The sequence below is a fragment of the Protopterus annectens genome, chromosome 6.part0 (assembly GCF_019279795.1).
Source record: "Protopterus annectens isolate FY-2018-M chromosome 6.part0, PAN1.0, whole genome shotgun sequence".
Classification (NCBI taxonomy): domain Eukaryota; kingdom Metazoa; phylum Chordata; order Ceratodontiformes; family Protopteridae; genus Protopterus; species Protopterus annectens.
In genome coordinates, this window is record NC_056737.1 from 389,419,997 (window position 1) to 389,434,734 (window position 14,738).

The 14,738-nt window shown below is 43.9% G+C and overlaps 1 protein-coding gene across 7 annotated transcripts in view; it reads right to left on the minus strand.

The window, feature by feature from the left end:
* Nucleotides 1–14,738, minus strand: part of RALGAPA1 (Ral GTPase activating protein catalytic subunit alpha 1) — a 5,382,632-nt gene that overhangs the window by 3,098,744 nt on the left and 2,269,150 nt on the right. The window lies entirely within an intron of this gene.

Consider the following 14,738-nt stretch of genomic DNA (forward strand, 5'->3'; position numbering starts at 1 on the left):
AGAGCGCCAGGGGTATATCAGAGGCATCCAACGCCATTTTCCCCAGTCTTTCTTGCTAAGCGGTGGCCGAAGCAGAAGCAGTTCGCAAGTGCCGGTTGGCCGACACCTGAGATTTTTGAATAGAGTTTCAGTCCGAAGTCTTCAAAGCTAAGTACCCCGATGGGCAACATTTTCTTGCCTCAGTCCAATGTCAGAAAAAGGGTAACACGATGAACATCTGAAAGTGTTGAGATCCTGCCCTGAAGCGGAGATATTTTCTGCAAGATCCCCTGATAGTGTTGTGGATGTAGGCCTCTTTTAGATCCAGGGTGGTTAGCAAAGCATCCTTGGACAGCATGGTTAGCAGCTGCTGGAAGGTGAGCATTTTGAATTTTGGGATCACCAGGAAGTTGTTTAGAATGGATAGATCGAGGATGGGGCGCCAGGTGCCCTCTTTTCTGGGCACCTGATAAAGTCTGGAGTAGAAGCCTTGGCCTATCTGCTCTGCAGGAATGTGCTCTACTGCCCTCAAAGAGAGTAGAGAATGGATTTGCTTTTGAGCTTCTGCCCACTGACTTGGCAATAGATCTGGGAACCCTTTTGGGGTTGGGAGGGTGTGGAAGGAGAATTTGTATCCTTGAGACACAATGTTCAGAACCCATTGGTCCTTGGTAATGGTGGCCCAGTTGCTTGAGTGAAAGGAGAGTTTTCCTCCTAGGGGTAAGTGAAGGTGAGCAGAGGGGAGGTGTGGAGGAGGTGAGTCATTGTGAGTTCTTACCATAAGGGGATAGCTTAGAACTCCCTGGTTTTGAAGTGGAGGTAGTCCACTGCTTAGATCTCTGCATTCCATGGGGCTGCTGTCTGGGGGGGTCTGTTTTTATGGGTCCTAGGCTGGGCCTGTTTACTCGGAGCAGGAAAGGACCAGTGCTTGGATGGGAAATGCCTGCTGAACCTAGGGGGCTGGACCTGTAAGAAATCTTTAACTGTTTGCATAGATTTTGCTTTTTCTTCCATCTTTAAGACCTCTTCTACCTTACTGCCAAAAAAGTTATCTTTGTGCAAGGGTGCAATCAACAATTTAGATATGACATGGTCTGGCAGGGATTGTTCCTTAAGCCATGCTTGTCTTCTAATGACAGATCCAGTGACTGCTGCCTTGCAAGAAGCTTCTAGGGCATCAAAACCACAGTGCAAGGTGTGTTTAGTTACTTGACTTGCAGAATGCATTAAGTCTTGTAAATCTTTAGATTCTGCCCAAGCAGGAAAGGACATTTTTTGTTTATGGAGTTCCAAGGTATGTTGCTAATATTTAAGCATATGGAACTGACAATTTAATGCCCTGTTAGCAAGAGTAGCTGAAGTGTATACTTTTTATTTTACATCTGTCCAATGTTCGGGATTCCCTGCCTAAGGGGGTTGGAATTCTTAGCAGAGGTTGCCTTAATCCCTTTTGGCAATTGAGAAATGACCCAAGGGTCAGCTGTTGGATTTTTAAAAAGATATTTGTGTGAATCAGGGAATCTATAGTACCTGCCTGGTTTTCTGGAAGCAGGAGGTAGGGCATCAGGAGTCAAGCTGGATTCAAGGAAAAATATTATCCACCATATCCAGGACTGGGGGGGTGGCCAAGGGTCTGTGTTGCAGAAGATCTAGGAATTCCCTGAGCCTCTTTTTAGACTGAGGGTAGCCCTGACCCTCCCATTGGAAATGCTCCCTTAAAGTATGCAGGGTTTCCCCAAAGGAAAACGCCTCTGGGGGAGAGGCTGAAGGAATGGATTCCTCTGCATCAGAATCCATATAAGTGGAGAGGGGCTCTATGTCTTCACAGTCAGATGCATCAGACTCATCTGACTCTTAGTCAGACAAAACTACTGGAGACAGATCTCTTTTCCTTTTTGAAGGGGTAGCTTGGCTTCCCCTGATCAGCATGATAAGGTCTTATGCCATTTTAAGCATTTGACAGAAAGGCAAGGTAACAGGCGCCTGAGAGTGTGTAGTCGGCTTCTTGGGTGTGGTTTGAACCCTGGGCCTAAGGAACTCTGTTTTCGAAAGAACAGTAGCCGTGAAAGAAGACGTTGGTTTGTGTTGAGATTCGGAGGTGTGAAGGACTTCCTCAGAAGCCGGTGCATGCTCAGCGGCTCCGGACCCATCCAATGTAGAGATGACCACAAGATCCTTAGACAAAGAAGAGTTTTACGGCATACCGGACTCCGAAAGGGCCTCAGTAGCGGCCTGCAAATCAACTGAAGCAGGCATCAGGGCTGCGTCAGACGACTAGCTTAACAGAAGCGTCGTTGGAAGGTTTGGAACTGTGCAGTCTTGTCTCTTTCTTTATCTTTACATTTTTTTGCAAGATCTGCTGTCAGATGGCTTACTGAAGCCATAACGGAATTCAAGGACTGTAAACGAAAATATCTGGCTACAATAAGGGCCAGACAATGGACAGTTCAGGCATTGAGGCACAAAAGCCACAACGGTGGAAGTCGTGGTCTAGGCTTAGGCAAGTGATGCAGTAAGAATTGAAGTCTCGGTGTGGTATTTGCTTTCCACAGGTGAGACAATTAACTTTTTCTGACATTGGTTGGAGCAAGAAAAAAAGATCCCCAATGGGGTACTTAGCTTTAGAAGACTTCAACTTCAGTTCAGAAACGAAAACTCAGGAAACGGCCAACAGGCACTTGTGTGAGCTGCTTCTGCTTCGGGTTCCACGGCAAGAAAGACTGATGTAATGGCATCGGCTGCCTTACTTTATACCACTGATGACCTGATGTCAATCCTCAAGCAACAGCAACCAATGCAGAAATACTAAGTTTCTGGTACTCGGGCCGGCCGAGGGCTACCCTGGTAGGGATAACCCAAATGTGATGACTGCAACAGTGAAACACAAAGAACATCTATAGATGTCCCTCTCTCTTGCATGTTGAAGTATTCAGTCCCCCCTCTGACCACCTTCTTTATTTGTTGGTTTTGTTTGTATTCCTTAAAAGGGTATAAGAGCTGACATACAGTTCTACAGCTTGAATACTTCCTTGACTGGTGGTATGTGTGGGTCTGGAAAGCTTTTCTTCTTCTAGCCTCCCAGTGGTACTGATGTATGTGGCAATCAGTTCTGAGTTGGGTATGTGCAGACTTCACATATATAGCGGACGCAAGTTTATGGCTCAGACATGCAACGTCGAATGTACCCCTTATCTAGAGACTTTGGTATACTGGCCGGATGTCCAGTGCTGCAGGCAGCGACCTCCCTACTGTTATGAATACTGCAACATAGAAGAGAAGGACATCTATGACTATGGTGAATTCTTTCACAACTACTCTTAAGGAGGGTGGTAAAGAATTGGATTCACGCAGTTTCTGGTACTAATTCTCTGCACCCATACATCCTGAATGATGGATGACCAGGTAACAGTGTGTAAAGACAAGCTCCCCCCAACTGCCTCCACAGTGCTACAGTACGGGAGCATTGAAAAGGCCTGTCTGAGAACAGACCCCAAATGGCTTTGGGGCAATGTCCACTGTGATTGTTCCTCCCTTTGCTCCTGGGGGTCTCTCTCTCTCACTAGAAGCATCTGGTGCAAAACTTTATAGGTCTTGTGAAACTGCAGTTTCTTCTCACCCTTCTGGTTTCTAGAGAAGGTCCATTGAGAGTTAAAGTGCATTCCAATGGGAGTCAAGATCTTGCCCTCTTACTCGTTTTTATACAGCATCGCTTTTACTTTAGACCCCCAAACGTAGTGGACCCATCATAGGGAGCACTAATAAAAGAAGTCTTGAAGTGTTCCATGAAGTCGCAGAAATGCATCCAGGTGTGCCATCGAAAAGCTGTTCTGGTGCCTCATGCGCTTGATGTGCCATCAGCTGCATTCAAGACAAGGGGCACACATACATTTGACAGGGACTGTAGGGTGGCTAACTGCGTGTCGACAGCTTTCTTATCCTCTGCAGAGAGGGATTTGGAAAGCTCCTTGGACAAATCCCTCTGAAAATGTGTAACATGTGCCAGACAATTCAGTACTCTGAAACTAAAGGTAGCTGATACAGAAGCCCACATATCAAACCTTTCCAATGCCCTGGACTTCCTGTTGGGGAATGGACAATACAGCTGAATCCACTGCAGGACTCGTGCTCCAAAAAAAAGTCTGTCTTTAAGGGACACTAACATTTTGTCATGTTTTCAAGGAATAGGTTCAACCATCTCTGGTTCCTTCGAGGTCTGCCTCATTTCAAGGCAGGCATCTCTGGTTCCTTTGATGCTTTCCTTGAAATCAGGTTAACCAATTACTCAGTGGGTGGACTACCCAAGATGGGCCTGCCCTGAAAGCCTCGAATAATACAGATTCCTCCTGAAAAGAAGTGCTGGTGGAACACCCCCTTTTCCATATGAAAAGTTAAGACTATCTCGCCAAAGGAGACATCTCCAAAGGGGATCTGGGAGACCCCTCCCCCTTTATTAAAATCAGTATCTTCTGTATGGGACTCCTGCAGGGGGTCCACATGCCTCCTTTGAATGTTTCTAGTAATCCTCTTCAATGGGATGCTCTAGAGAAATCACCAAAGCAGACTAGCAGTCCACAAAGTGAAGTGCCTCGGGGCACAGAGAGGCTTACAGTTCTGACATAACAGAAGGTTAGGGACAAGGAGCAGAAGAGCTTGGGGAAGGAGGGGGGGGGGGGCAAAGGCAGATCCAAGCAGGAAAGGGAAATCTTCTCCATCGACTGACGAAGCACTTTTTCAAAGGTCTTGAAAGACAAAGCCAAAGCCAAAGCTGGTCCAGATGCCATCCCTCAAAGGATCCTAGGATCCTGACAGAAACTGTCCCTGACTCTGCTCTGAAGAGGATGCCGTTGCCGAGCTATCCAGGGTTGAAGAACAGAGGGGAAGGAATGACTCTGACAGTTTTGGAGTTGACTCTGATGAGACATCAGCATCACCCCTCAAAGACCTATTGAGGTCATGAGGCACTTGGAATTGACCGGGTCATGGAAATGGTCAGCATCAATGAAGTTCACACCTTTGGATCCAACACAGGCAAATACCAGGCTCTGCTTGGATCCAAGTGCCCAGAGTTCATAGGTTGGATTGGGGAAGGCATCACAATCAGAGGGGAAGAAGGGAAAAGACCAAGGCTTCCGATAGGAGTTGGAGCCTGGAGAACATCCAACTGAATAGAAATATTCTCATCCTTCTGCTTACATTTGCTTCTGAAAGACTCCTGGAGAACAGCACTGATCTTAAGGATAATGCCTTGGACGATGGATTTGATATCCTGTGAAAGGACATTTCCTGTACAAAGGCTGACCTGAACTTAGCACTTAGCAGTTCTGAAGAGAAAGAATAGTTGTGTAAAATCTTACCATAACCATAGATGTACTTCTCTTAAATGTTGTAGTATTCCTTACATATGGGTGACATCAGGCAATCGACCCACCGTGCGGCCTGTAAGCAAAAGCTTATTACCACTGCCAGTACGTGGGACATCACGCAAAGTCACCGAAAACATTAGCCATAAAAGGCACTTCCGCATGTAACATCTTCCGAGTAAGTTAGCCCACTGAGGAAAATTAATCAAAAGGCCACATAAAAGGGAGTCATCCTAGGAAAGAACAAGTAGTAGGGGGAAGACAGGAGGGAAATACTGCAACATAGAAGAGAAGGTCATCTATCATTATGGTAAGATTTTGCACAATCATGCCAAGTTCCACAACATGCCAGTAACGGAACTGGTGCACGGCTGAATGTCTTAATTCAGAAAAAAACACTAAGGCCAGCACTACAGAGTCAGCAATCTTTAATCTTTTATTCCATAATAATATGACCACAAACAGACCGGTTTCGGCTACCAAGCCTTCTTCAGTGCATCATGATTTTACACAACTATTCTGTCTTTCAATTCAATGTTGCAGTATTCTTTACATATGGGAGAGTGCAAAAGCTCAAAAAGAACCCAGGGACGAGGATGGAGTAGAGGAAGACAATGAAGAAGCATCTTCTATAAATCCATGCAGAATTGCCCTAGCAAATTTTAACGAGTCCTGAGTGATTTCCATTCATGCTGAAAGGGAAAGAGAGGTGAAGAGATAATGGAGTATGACTTTGAAGAACTTGGCAGTCACATAGAACTTGGGCCCAGGCTGAAAAGATTGTAGAAGAGCAGGAGCAGAAGCAACAGACTCAGACTGTGGGGTCTTTTGGAAGACTCCTTTGGTCTATATCCAGAAGCAGAAGAGGAGGAACAAGCAGGTCTTCTGACAAAAGGAGTTTGGGCAGGGAAATTCCTATGGAATTTAGGGACTGGGGAAACAAACAGGTGTTTCAAATCCTGGAGCTGCTTACCCTTTTCCTTCAAAGATTTAAAGTTCTGGAGCTGCTATGCCAAAAAGGGCAGTTATCCAAAGGAGCATCAATCAATTTGACCTTTATGTCATCAGAAAGTGACTGAAGGTGCAACCAAGAATGCCTTCTGAGAACAGAAGCTACTGCCCTGGGAGATGCCTTCACAGCATTGTAACTACATTTGATGGAATGTCTTGCTACTTGAGAGGAAGCAGACAGAGTAATAAACTGAGATTTAGCTTCTGAACCAGGTAACTGGGAAAGAGCCTGGGAGACCTGAGAAAGCAGGGCAAGAAAATATCTAGACATGTGTGTCTGGTAATTAACAGCCTTAACTGCCAAGGTGGAATAAGTATAGACCTTCTTACCCAATCTTTCCAAAATCTTGTTTTATTTGTCAGAAAGAATCAGCTTTGCAGAAGGTGACATGCAAGAAGATTTGTCATAAGTAATGGAGACCACAGCGGGGTCAGCAGAAAGACATTTAAAAAGAAACACATGGTCATCAGAGACCTTATAAAATATGTCAGGTCTTTTAGGGGCAGGGGGGCTTGGGAATTTGGGGTTTTACAGGAGGATGCAAAGGCATCTAAAAAAGCTGGAAGGACTGGTGGAACTGCTGAGGAAGCAGGAGCTTCCAACTGGAGAAGGTCATATCACCGCTTCTGCTCTTGAGAAATTTTAAGAATGCCATTTAAAGAACTCCCTCATCTTATTAACAGTTTCCCCAAAGGAAAGCTCTTCTACAGGGGAATCTCCCCCACTGGACTCCTCCTCTGGAGAGGCATATTCCAGAGGAGAAGGAATCTAGGTGGAGTATGCCAAGAAATCTTCATCTGAAGAAGAATCCTTAGAGTCAGAATCAGGAATCTGATACTCCGCAGCCTGTGTAGAAGGACACACCTGAGACCAAGATGCCAACACTGGAGATGAAGAGAAAGCAGGCATGGGAATGGTGGAAGCAGAAAGTGAAGGCCTCAAAACCATCAAGGTTTAATGAGACCTTATAAAAAAGCATCCCACCCCAATAGAGGGGTGGAACAAACGGTGGAATGTTTAGTCTTCTGCTTCTTCTTAACAGGTTTGTTTTGATGAGGAGAATGCCCAGACACAGACCTTACATCCAAAACTTCTTCAGACAGAGGGGCAGGAGCGGTTCTGGAGTCCTCCGGAATAACAAGCCGTGGTTCCCCCAAGTCATCTGAACTGAACGTCTGCATGACCTCGGATGTGCTGGGATCCACACCCTCGACAGCTTCCTCTGAGGTACCCATCAAAGCATACCCGAACTCCAAACAGTCAATTTTCACTAACCTCAAGGGGTACGTCAGAGGGAGCATGCGCAGCTGAACAGGCTCCAGACCTAACTTCCTCTTCAAAGAAGGCTCAGCCGAAGGACTCCTGGAGCCCTCCATCATGTCCCTAGCCAGATGTTTAAGTCTCTGATTTTCTAGGTAAAGATTTAAGGCCAACAGATGACTACGCAACATCTTGGGCACAAAGGCCTGACAGAACAGGAGCGACGGTCGTGAGCAGGCCCTAAACTGAACAAGCAAAGCTCATGACTATCCTTATATGGAATTTGCCTTCCACACCTACACTTGCCCTTCCTGGATGACATTCACAACAAAGAAAGGCAGTAGCAAGAAAATAAATCCCCAAGGGGTACTTATCTGAAGCTGGAAGACAAAACTAATGACCATCCATCAGCAGACTGAATGCAAGAGCCAGCCTTTCCGAATGGCGGCGCAAAAGTTCAGATGATAGTGCATGTGGACGTCCTTTTTATGGCTGACATTCTCAGTGACTTCGTGCAATGCCCCATATACTGGCAGAGGTAATAAACTTTTGTATACAGGCTGGACGTCGGGTCAATTGGCAGAATACAACCCATATGTAAAAAATGCTGCAACACTGAATAGAAGGACATCCAAGGTTCTTGGAAAAGAGGAGTGGATGACCTAATCTTGACCAGCTCTGAAGCCAGATCCGGATCAGACAGTTTCTGGATTTTTGGCACTGGACCAGAGGGACCCGAGTGATCCAGAGATAGATTTGTAGATTTACTTTTCTTTATCTTTTTCTTTTTTTCACTACTCCTCCTCTTTACTCTTGTCTGAAACTTTCTTGGAACCGGTGAGGAAAACAATGAAGATTGCGAAGGGGGAACTTCTACTTCTCCACATAAAACACGGAGAAGCCCCTTGAATACTAATTAGTTCTCTCAGTAATAGCCCTGGCTCCAAACGAGGCATAAATAGCGCAGTCCTCATCCAAGTGAGATGCCCCTAAATAGTATACACATTTTGTGTGGGCATCCTGATTAGGAATCTTGTGCCCACAAAACGCATTTTTTGAAACCAGAGGGTTTTCTCTGCCATTCTGAAAACAAAGGGAAAGCCCCAGAAACAAAAATGACACAAAGGACAACAGCTACAACAATAATAATACAGCACAGCACTAAATGTTTGAAATATTTTACAATGCAATCCAAAACAAATCCGCTATATAGAGTTAGAAGTTAAGAAACTATTCTGATAAGCATCAAGAGGCAATAAAAAGTTTCTTTCTTTTTTTTTTTCTTTTAATATAGGGGGTAGGAAGAAAACTGTAAAGTAAGGAAGAAAAAAGGCTATGTAAACACTGTCCTATAAAGTGAAAGAGAAAGGCCTTAAAAGCACTTAACTGATACATGAAGCACTGAGCCTAAAGATCTGTGTCAGAAACAAATGGGCGGCAAATGAGATCTGAGATAACCTGGTACAAGCAGGGGATTGTCAGTTAGGGGAGAAGCATGAGCCTTGAATCCAAAGTCTGACAGTGGCTGAAGTCGGAACTTAAGTTACCATTCGCTGAGGGTACACAGAAGAGGCAATACCAGATCCTAGCATTTTCATGTCCATCATCGTTCTGTTTTTTGTTCAAGCTTATCTGCTGGGGGGGGGGGGGCGATTTTGTCTACAGCTTAAACCAAGATCATCAGCGAAGACATCCACCCTTATAAATCAGGGGAAACTACTGTTACAACTACACCTCACCCCTACAGTCCAACATTGCAATAAACTAACTTTAATTTGCTTCTGACCAGCTTTTTCATTTTCTTAAGTTAAATCTCTGTACATCTTTCAACTAAAAAAGTACTTGTTTTAACATCTCGCATTTAAAATACCTCTGCCTACACACTATGTAAAAGCTACTTTACTACAGGACGTGCAATTTACATCGAGTTTTTTAATTAAATTAAAAAAACAAAAACTGTAACTTTATATTTACTTTTTCTCCCCTCAGTGCTCTCCTAAACATTATCGACAATGTATGGTATATGCTTTGCAGTCCACCTACAAGTTTAACAAAGTCAGAAAAAATTCCCATCTTTCTAAATTACTTTTTCTTGCAAAGTCATATTTTGCATAGTTATTCCAAAGTCCAGTGGGATTGCTGCTTTACAGTCTCCCATTTATTCACTAATTTCAGTGCTGCTGGTCTTCTTCCTGATCACCTTCATCTTTCAACACTAGTCACTGGTTCAAATCCGAGGAGCTTCTGATTCTTCCAGTCAGCTCCTATATTTATTTTTTCTGTCTCTCAAACATTTTCACTGGCAAAGACACTCTATGAGCTTTGCTACCACAAGAACGAGAAGCGAGTCCCCTTCTGCATTCTGGCTCATTTTTTGTTGGATAAGCTTTTGTTTTTTTCAAACTGTTCTAGGTCAAAAAATGTCTTTGATCCTCCGGGAAAAAATATTCTGAAGACAGATGGACAGAGCAGCTTGCATCTCAACATTTCCTGAATGTTTGAATAAACTCCCTTCTGTTCTACCTGGTGTACAATTAATTGCCACTTTCTACAAACACTATTTTATCTTAAATTTTTAATACTTTTCCTTTCCACCATGGTTTTATCATAATCAATTCTTCATGCTGGCATAATAGAATTTTTACTAACGTAAGTCTTAATCATCTTTCTTATGGCCAGGTTTGAAGCTTGCACTTGAAGTGCCCTTTCACTTAACAAATACTGCTGTAGAACATCCGTCCAGTTTCTTATTTGTAATTTTGTAAAATTAATAGTCTGTTCCTTCCAGTTTTTCTGATACAGTAAGAAAGAAAAACTCAGGTTTTCTGTGCACTTTCTAACATTATTTTTAAAACCACTCTTCCTGAGAAACTTCATACTCGGTCAGGCTTTTCTTCATTTCAACCTCTTTTTCACAGTTTTATTAGTTCATCCAAACAGCTAGTTGAAGTTTCTATTTATTCCAGCAGTTTATCTGAGCTGCTACATTCCTTCTTCAGTGTTTTTTTAATTCTAAACACCTCTCAATACATTTGAATTGCTATTTCCTCTAAAGTGCAGGAAACCATCTCCTTGAACCAAAGCTGAAACTTGAATGGCGTTTTGCTTAACAGCTGCAGTACTCATCCCATCCAGAGTATTTTCTTATCATTTTCTGGTTGATTTTCTCTCAGGTTCCCCAAATTTCTCCTTTACTGGTATCCAGGCAGTATAATTGCTAGCTAGTGGCAAAATTTTATCTAAAATTACAGTTTCATTGGCCCTTTTTTTAAAGCTTCAATTTTTACAGTGTGAAAGACCAAATCAACCTGTTGATCAGGGGTCTATGTTTAACCAACTAATATTTACATTGAACGTTTAACTCAAACCCTAACCATTGAATGTTCATTCAGTGAACTTTCATTTCAGCGAAGAGGAAAGTAGCTAGTTGGCCAGCACTTCCCCATCTGCCCTCTTTCCCCCCGCAGTGCAGTCTCGGAGATGGTATATATAGCTGGGGGGAGGGTGAAGCTACCCACCTACGTGGGCTTGAAATGCTGTGTTTTTTGGGACGGAAAGTGTTGGCTATTTACTTTCCCTGAAGAAGAAGTGAATATTCGCTGAATAAATGTTTGATGGTTAGGGTTCAATGTTTAGTTGTTCAATGCAAATGTTATTCGACACTTAAACATAGACTCAGTCAGTCTATAGTCATCTTGGAAGTCCAGCATTTTTTCTCCATATTTCTTAAAACAGGCGCTTTTTCTCTAGATACACACACACATATTTTTTTCAATTATCTCAATTCCTGTCATAGATCTAATTTGCCCTTTGTTGGTACAGTTACTGTGAAGACAGTTTATGAACAATTTTGATCATCGTTGCATGTAAGAGTTTGGGGAGAGATTCAGCACTGCAGATAATGGCTGAATTTCTTAATGTGGAAAGCTTCAAGAGGACTGCAGATATCCAACTTGCCTTTGAAATAAAGCAGAATACTTCCAGACAAGCTAACAACTAAGATGAACAAAGTACAGTTTTGTACCTACCATAAATGTAGATGTTCGAGTGTTCACCCTGCTGCAGTCATCACACTTGGGTTATCCTGTCGTCAGGCGGTCCTGCAGTCGGCCGGAATTCCAAAGTCTTGGTCCGGCGTCGGTTGTTGTCGCTTCTTCCCTGACGTCAGTGCGCCAGGGGTATATATATTGCAACCAACGCCATTTTCTTCAGTATTTCTTGCCCCAGATGTCAGGTGCCCCCAAAAAGGTGGTCAGTAATTAGTACCATATTGAGTAAATTTTGCAAAAACACAAAATCCCTCCAGCTATAAGCAAATACATCAGGAAGGTATTGTAGAGATTTTAGCCAGCTAGTTCAGAGGGGATGGAGGGAGGGTAACCTGGACTGCAGCAGGGTGAACACTCGAACATCTACATTTATGGTAGGTACAAAACTGTACTATGTTCATCGTGTTACCCTGCTGCAGTCATCACACTTGGGTTGAATCCCAAAGCTACGGATGGGTGGAGGAATCATAGAGGGTTATTGGAGGCTAGAAGGCCCTGCAGAACTGCAGTGGCAAAGCCAGCTCTAGTCTTAGAGTAAAGTGGTAAGTGGTAGTGTTTGGTAAAGGTGTGTACTGAACTCCAAGTTGCAGCTTCCAAAATATCCTTGGTTGGAACTCCCCTGAGGAAGGCTGCAATGTCCTATCCATTTGGAAATGGTTTGCTTTGATATAGCCTTCCCTTACATAGCTGAAGCATAGGATACAAAGAGCTGGTCAGATTTTCTGAAAGCCTTAGTTTTATCCAAGTAGTAACAAAGTTGCCTGTGAATGTCCAAGGAATGCAGGAGTCTTTCTCCTTTGTTCTGTGGATTTGGGAAGAAGGTGGGTAAGTGGATGGTTTGATTAAAGCCACACTGGAAACCACCTTAGGCATGAAGGAAGGATTAGTTCGTAGAGAAACTCTGTCTTGATGGAAAATGAGGAAAGGTTCCACTGCCATTAGTGCCTGCAGCTCTGAGACTCTTCTAGCTGAAGTTATTGCTAGCAGCAGGGCAGTCTTCCATGATAGAAACTGTAGATTTGCAGAGAAAGCTGGTTCAAAGGGAGGTAGCATAAGTTTTTCCAGAACAAAAATTGAGGTCCCATGTTGGTGTAGGTGCTCTCCTGGGGGGTCTAATGTTTTTGCCCCTCTGAGGAACTGCCTTAGAAGTGGATGTGAAAATAAGGTTGGATCCGTGTTGTAGTGGGCTGAAATAGCTGACGCATGGATTTTAATGGAAGAAAAAGAAAGTCCTTTGTGCAACATCTCAGTTAAATACTGTAGAATCTGAGGCATGTGAGGCTGAAGTGTGTTTTGGCCTTTAGCTTGGTTCCAGGCACAAAATCTTTTCCATTTGTCCAAGTAGGCCTTCCTGGTGCTGGGCCTCCTAGCTTCCAGAAGAACATCCATAACTCCTTGGGAAAGAGGAGCTGGCTGGATGCTTAGTTGATTTGCCATGCAGCCAGATTTAAGGTTTTGAGCTGGCTGTATAGAATCTAATTGTTTTGCTGTGTGAGCAAATGAGCAATTTGTGGCAAAATCCAAGGTGGGCCCTGGGCCATATTCCTTAATAGTGGGTACCAGTGCTGGCGTGGCCAGTCTGGGGCTAAGAGTATCAGTCGTGGTCTCTCCTTTCTGATTTTCAGAAGCACCTTTGTGAGGAGAGGCAATGGAGGGAAGGCATATACTGTCAGGTTTTTCCAACTGAATGAGAGTGAGTCCACTTTCCAAGCTTGATGGTGAAGTGTCCTTGTACAAAATTTTGTTAGCTTATAGTTTTGGGGGCTGGCAAACGGGTCTATGTCTGGAAGGCCCCATTTTTGAGTTATCATTGCAAATACTTGTGGATCCAGTTTCCACTCGTGGGGATCCATGATGTTTCTGCGGAGATCGTCTGCCAATGTGTTCTTTTTTCCTGGCAGGAATTGAGCTTGTAACTGAATTTGGTAAGCCAGTGCTGTGTTCCACAAGGTTATTGCTTGCCTGCATAGAGGGTAGGAGTGTGTACCCCCTTGTTTGTTTATGTACCACATTACTGTGGTGTTGTCCGTCCTTATTGTAAGTTGTCCTGGATGTAATAGGTTCTTGAAGGCTGTCAGAGCATTCGGTACAGCTAGCATCTCTTTTTGATTGATGTGCAGATTTCTTTGATCTGCAGTCCATACGCCTTGAACGCACTGTCCTGCCATGTGTGCCCCCCCCCCCCCCCCCAGGCGTAGTCCGATGCATCTGTTGTCATAGTTTGCCTGGCTGGGGGCAAGGTGAAAGGCTGACCTTTGTTGAGGTGACATGCCTGTGACCACCACAGAAACTCCTGTTGTAGGCAAGGAATGAGAGATATCATTGTGTCCAAGCTGTGGCTGTGTTGAGACCATACACTTTTTAGGTACCACTGTAATTTCCTCATATGCAGCTTTGCAAATGGTATTAGTAGTATGCAAGATGCCATGAAGCCCAAGGCCTGCAGAATTTTTCTTGCAGGGAGTAGGGTCTTTGTTGCCATTGTTTTGAAATATTGAGTCAGTTGTAGTTGTTTGTCTGGCGTCAGATAAGCCTTCTGGGCCGTTGCATTCAAGCTGGCACCCAGGAATGTCATATTTTGTGAGGGTACTAGTTTTGATTTCATTTCGTTTACTGTGTACCCCAGGCAACTTAGAAGATGTTTTACAAAAGCCAGATGTTGTAAGAGGATGTCCTTGCTTTCTGCTTGGATGAGGCAGTCGTCCAGGTATGGGTATATTTGAATTCCTCTTTGTCTGCAGTATGCAATTACTGGTGCCAGGCATTTTGTGAAGAGCCTGGGCGCAGTAGATAAGCCAAAGGGCAGTGCAGAGAATTGGTAATGGGTTGAACCTGCAATGAAACGGAGGTATCTTCTGCAACTTTGTCTGATAGGAACATGCAGGTATGCCTCCTTGAGGTCCAACGTTACTAGCCATGCTTTTTTGCCCAACATGGGAAGAAGCTGCTGTAGAGTTAACATCTTGAATTTGGGTACTTGTAAGAAGGTGTTTAGAATTGAAAGGTCCAGAACTGGTCTCCAGGCATTGTCCTTTCTGGGGACTAGAAAGAGTCTTGAGTAAAATCCTTGGCCTTGCT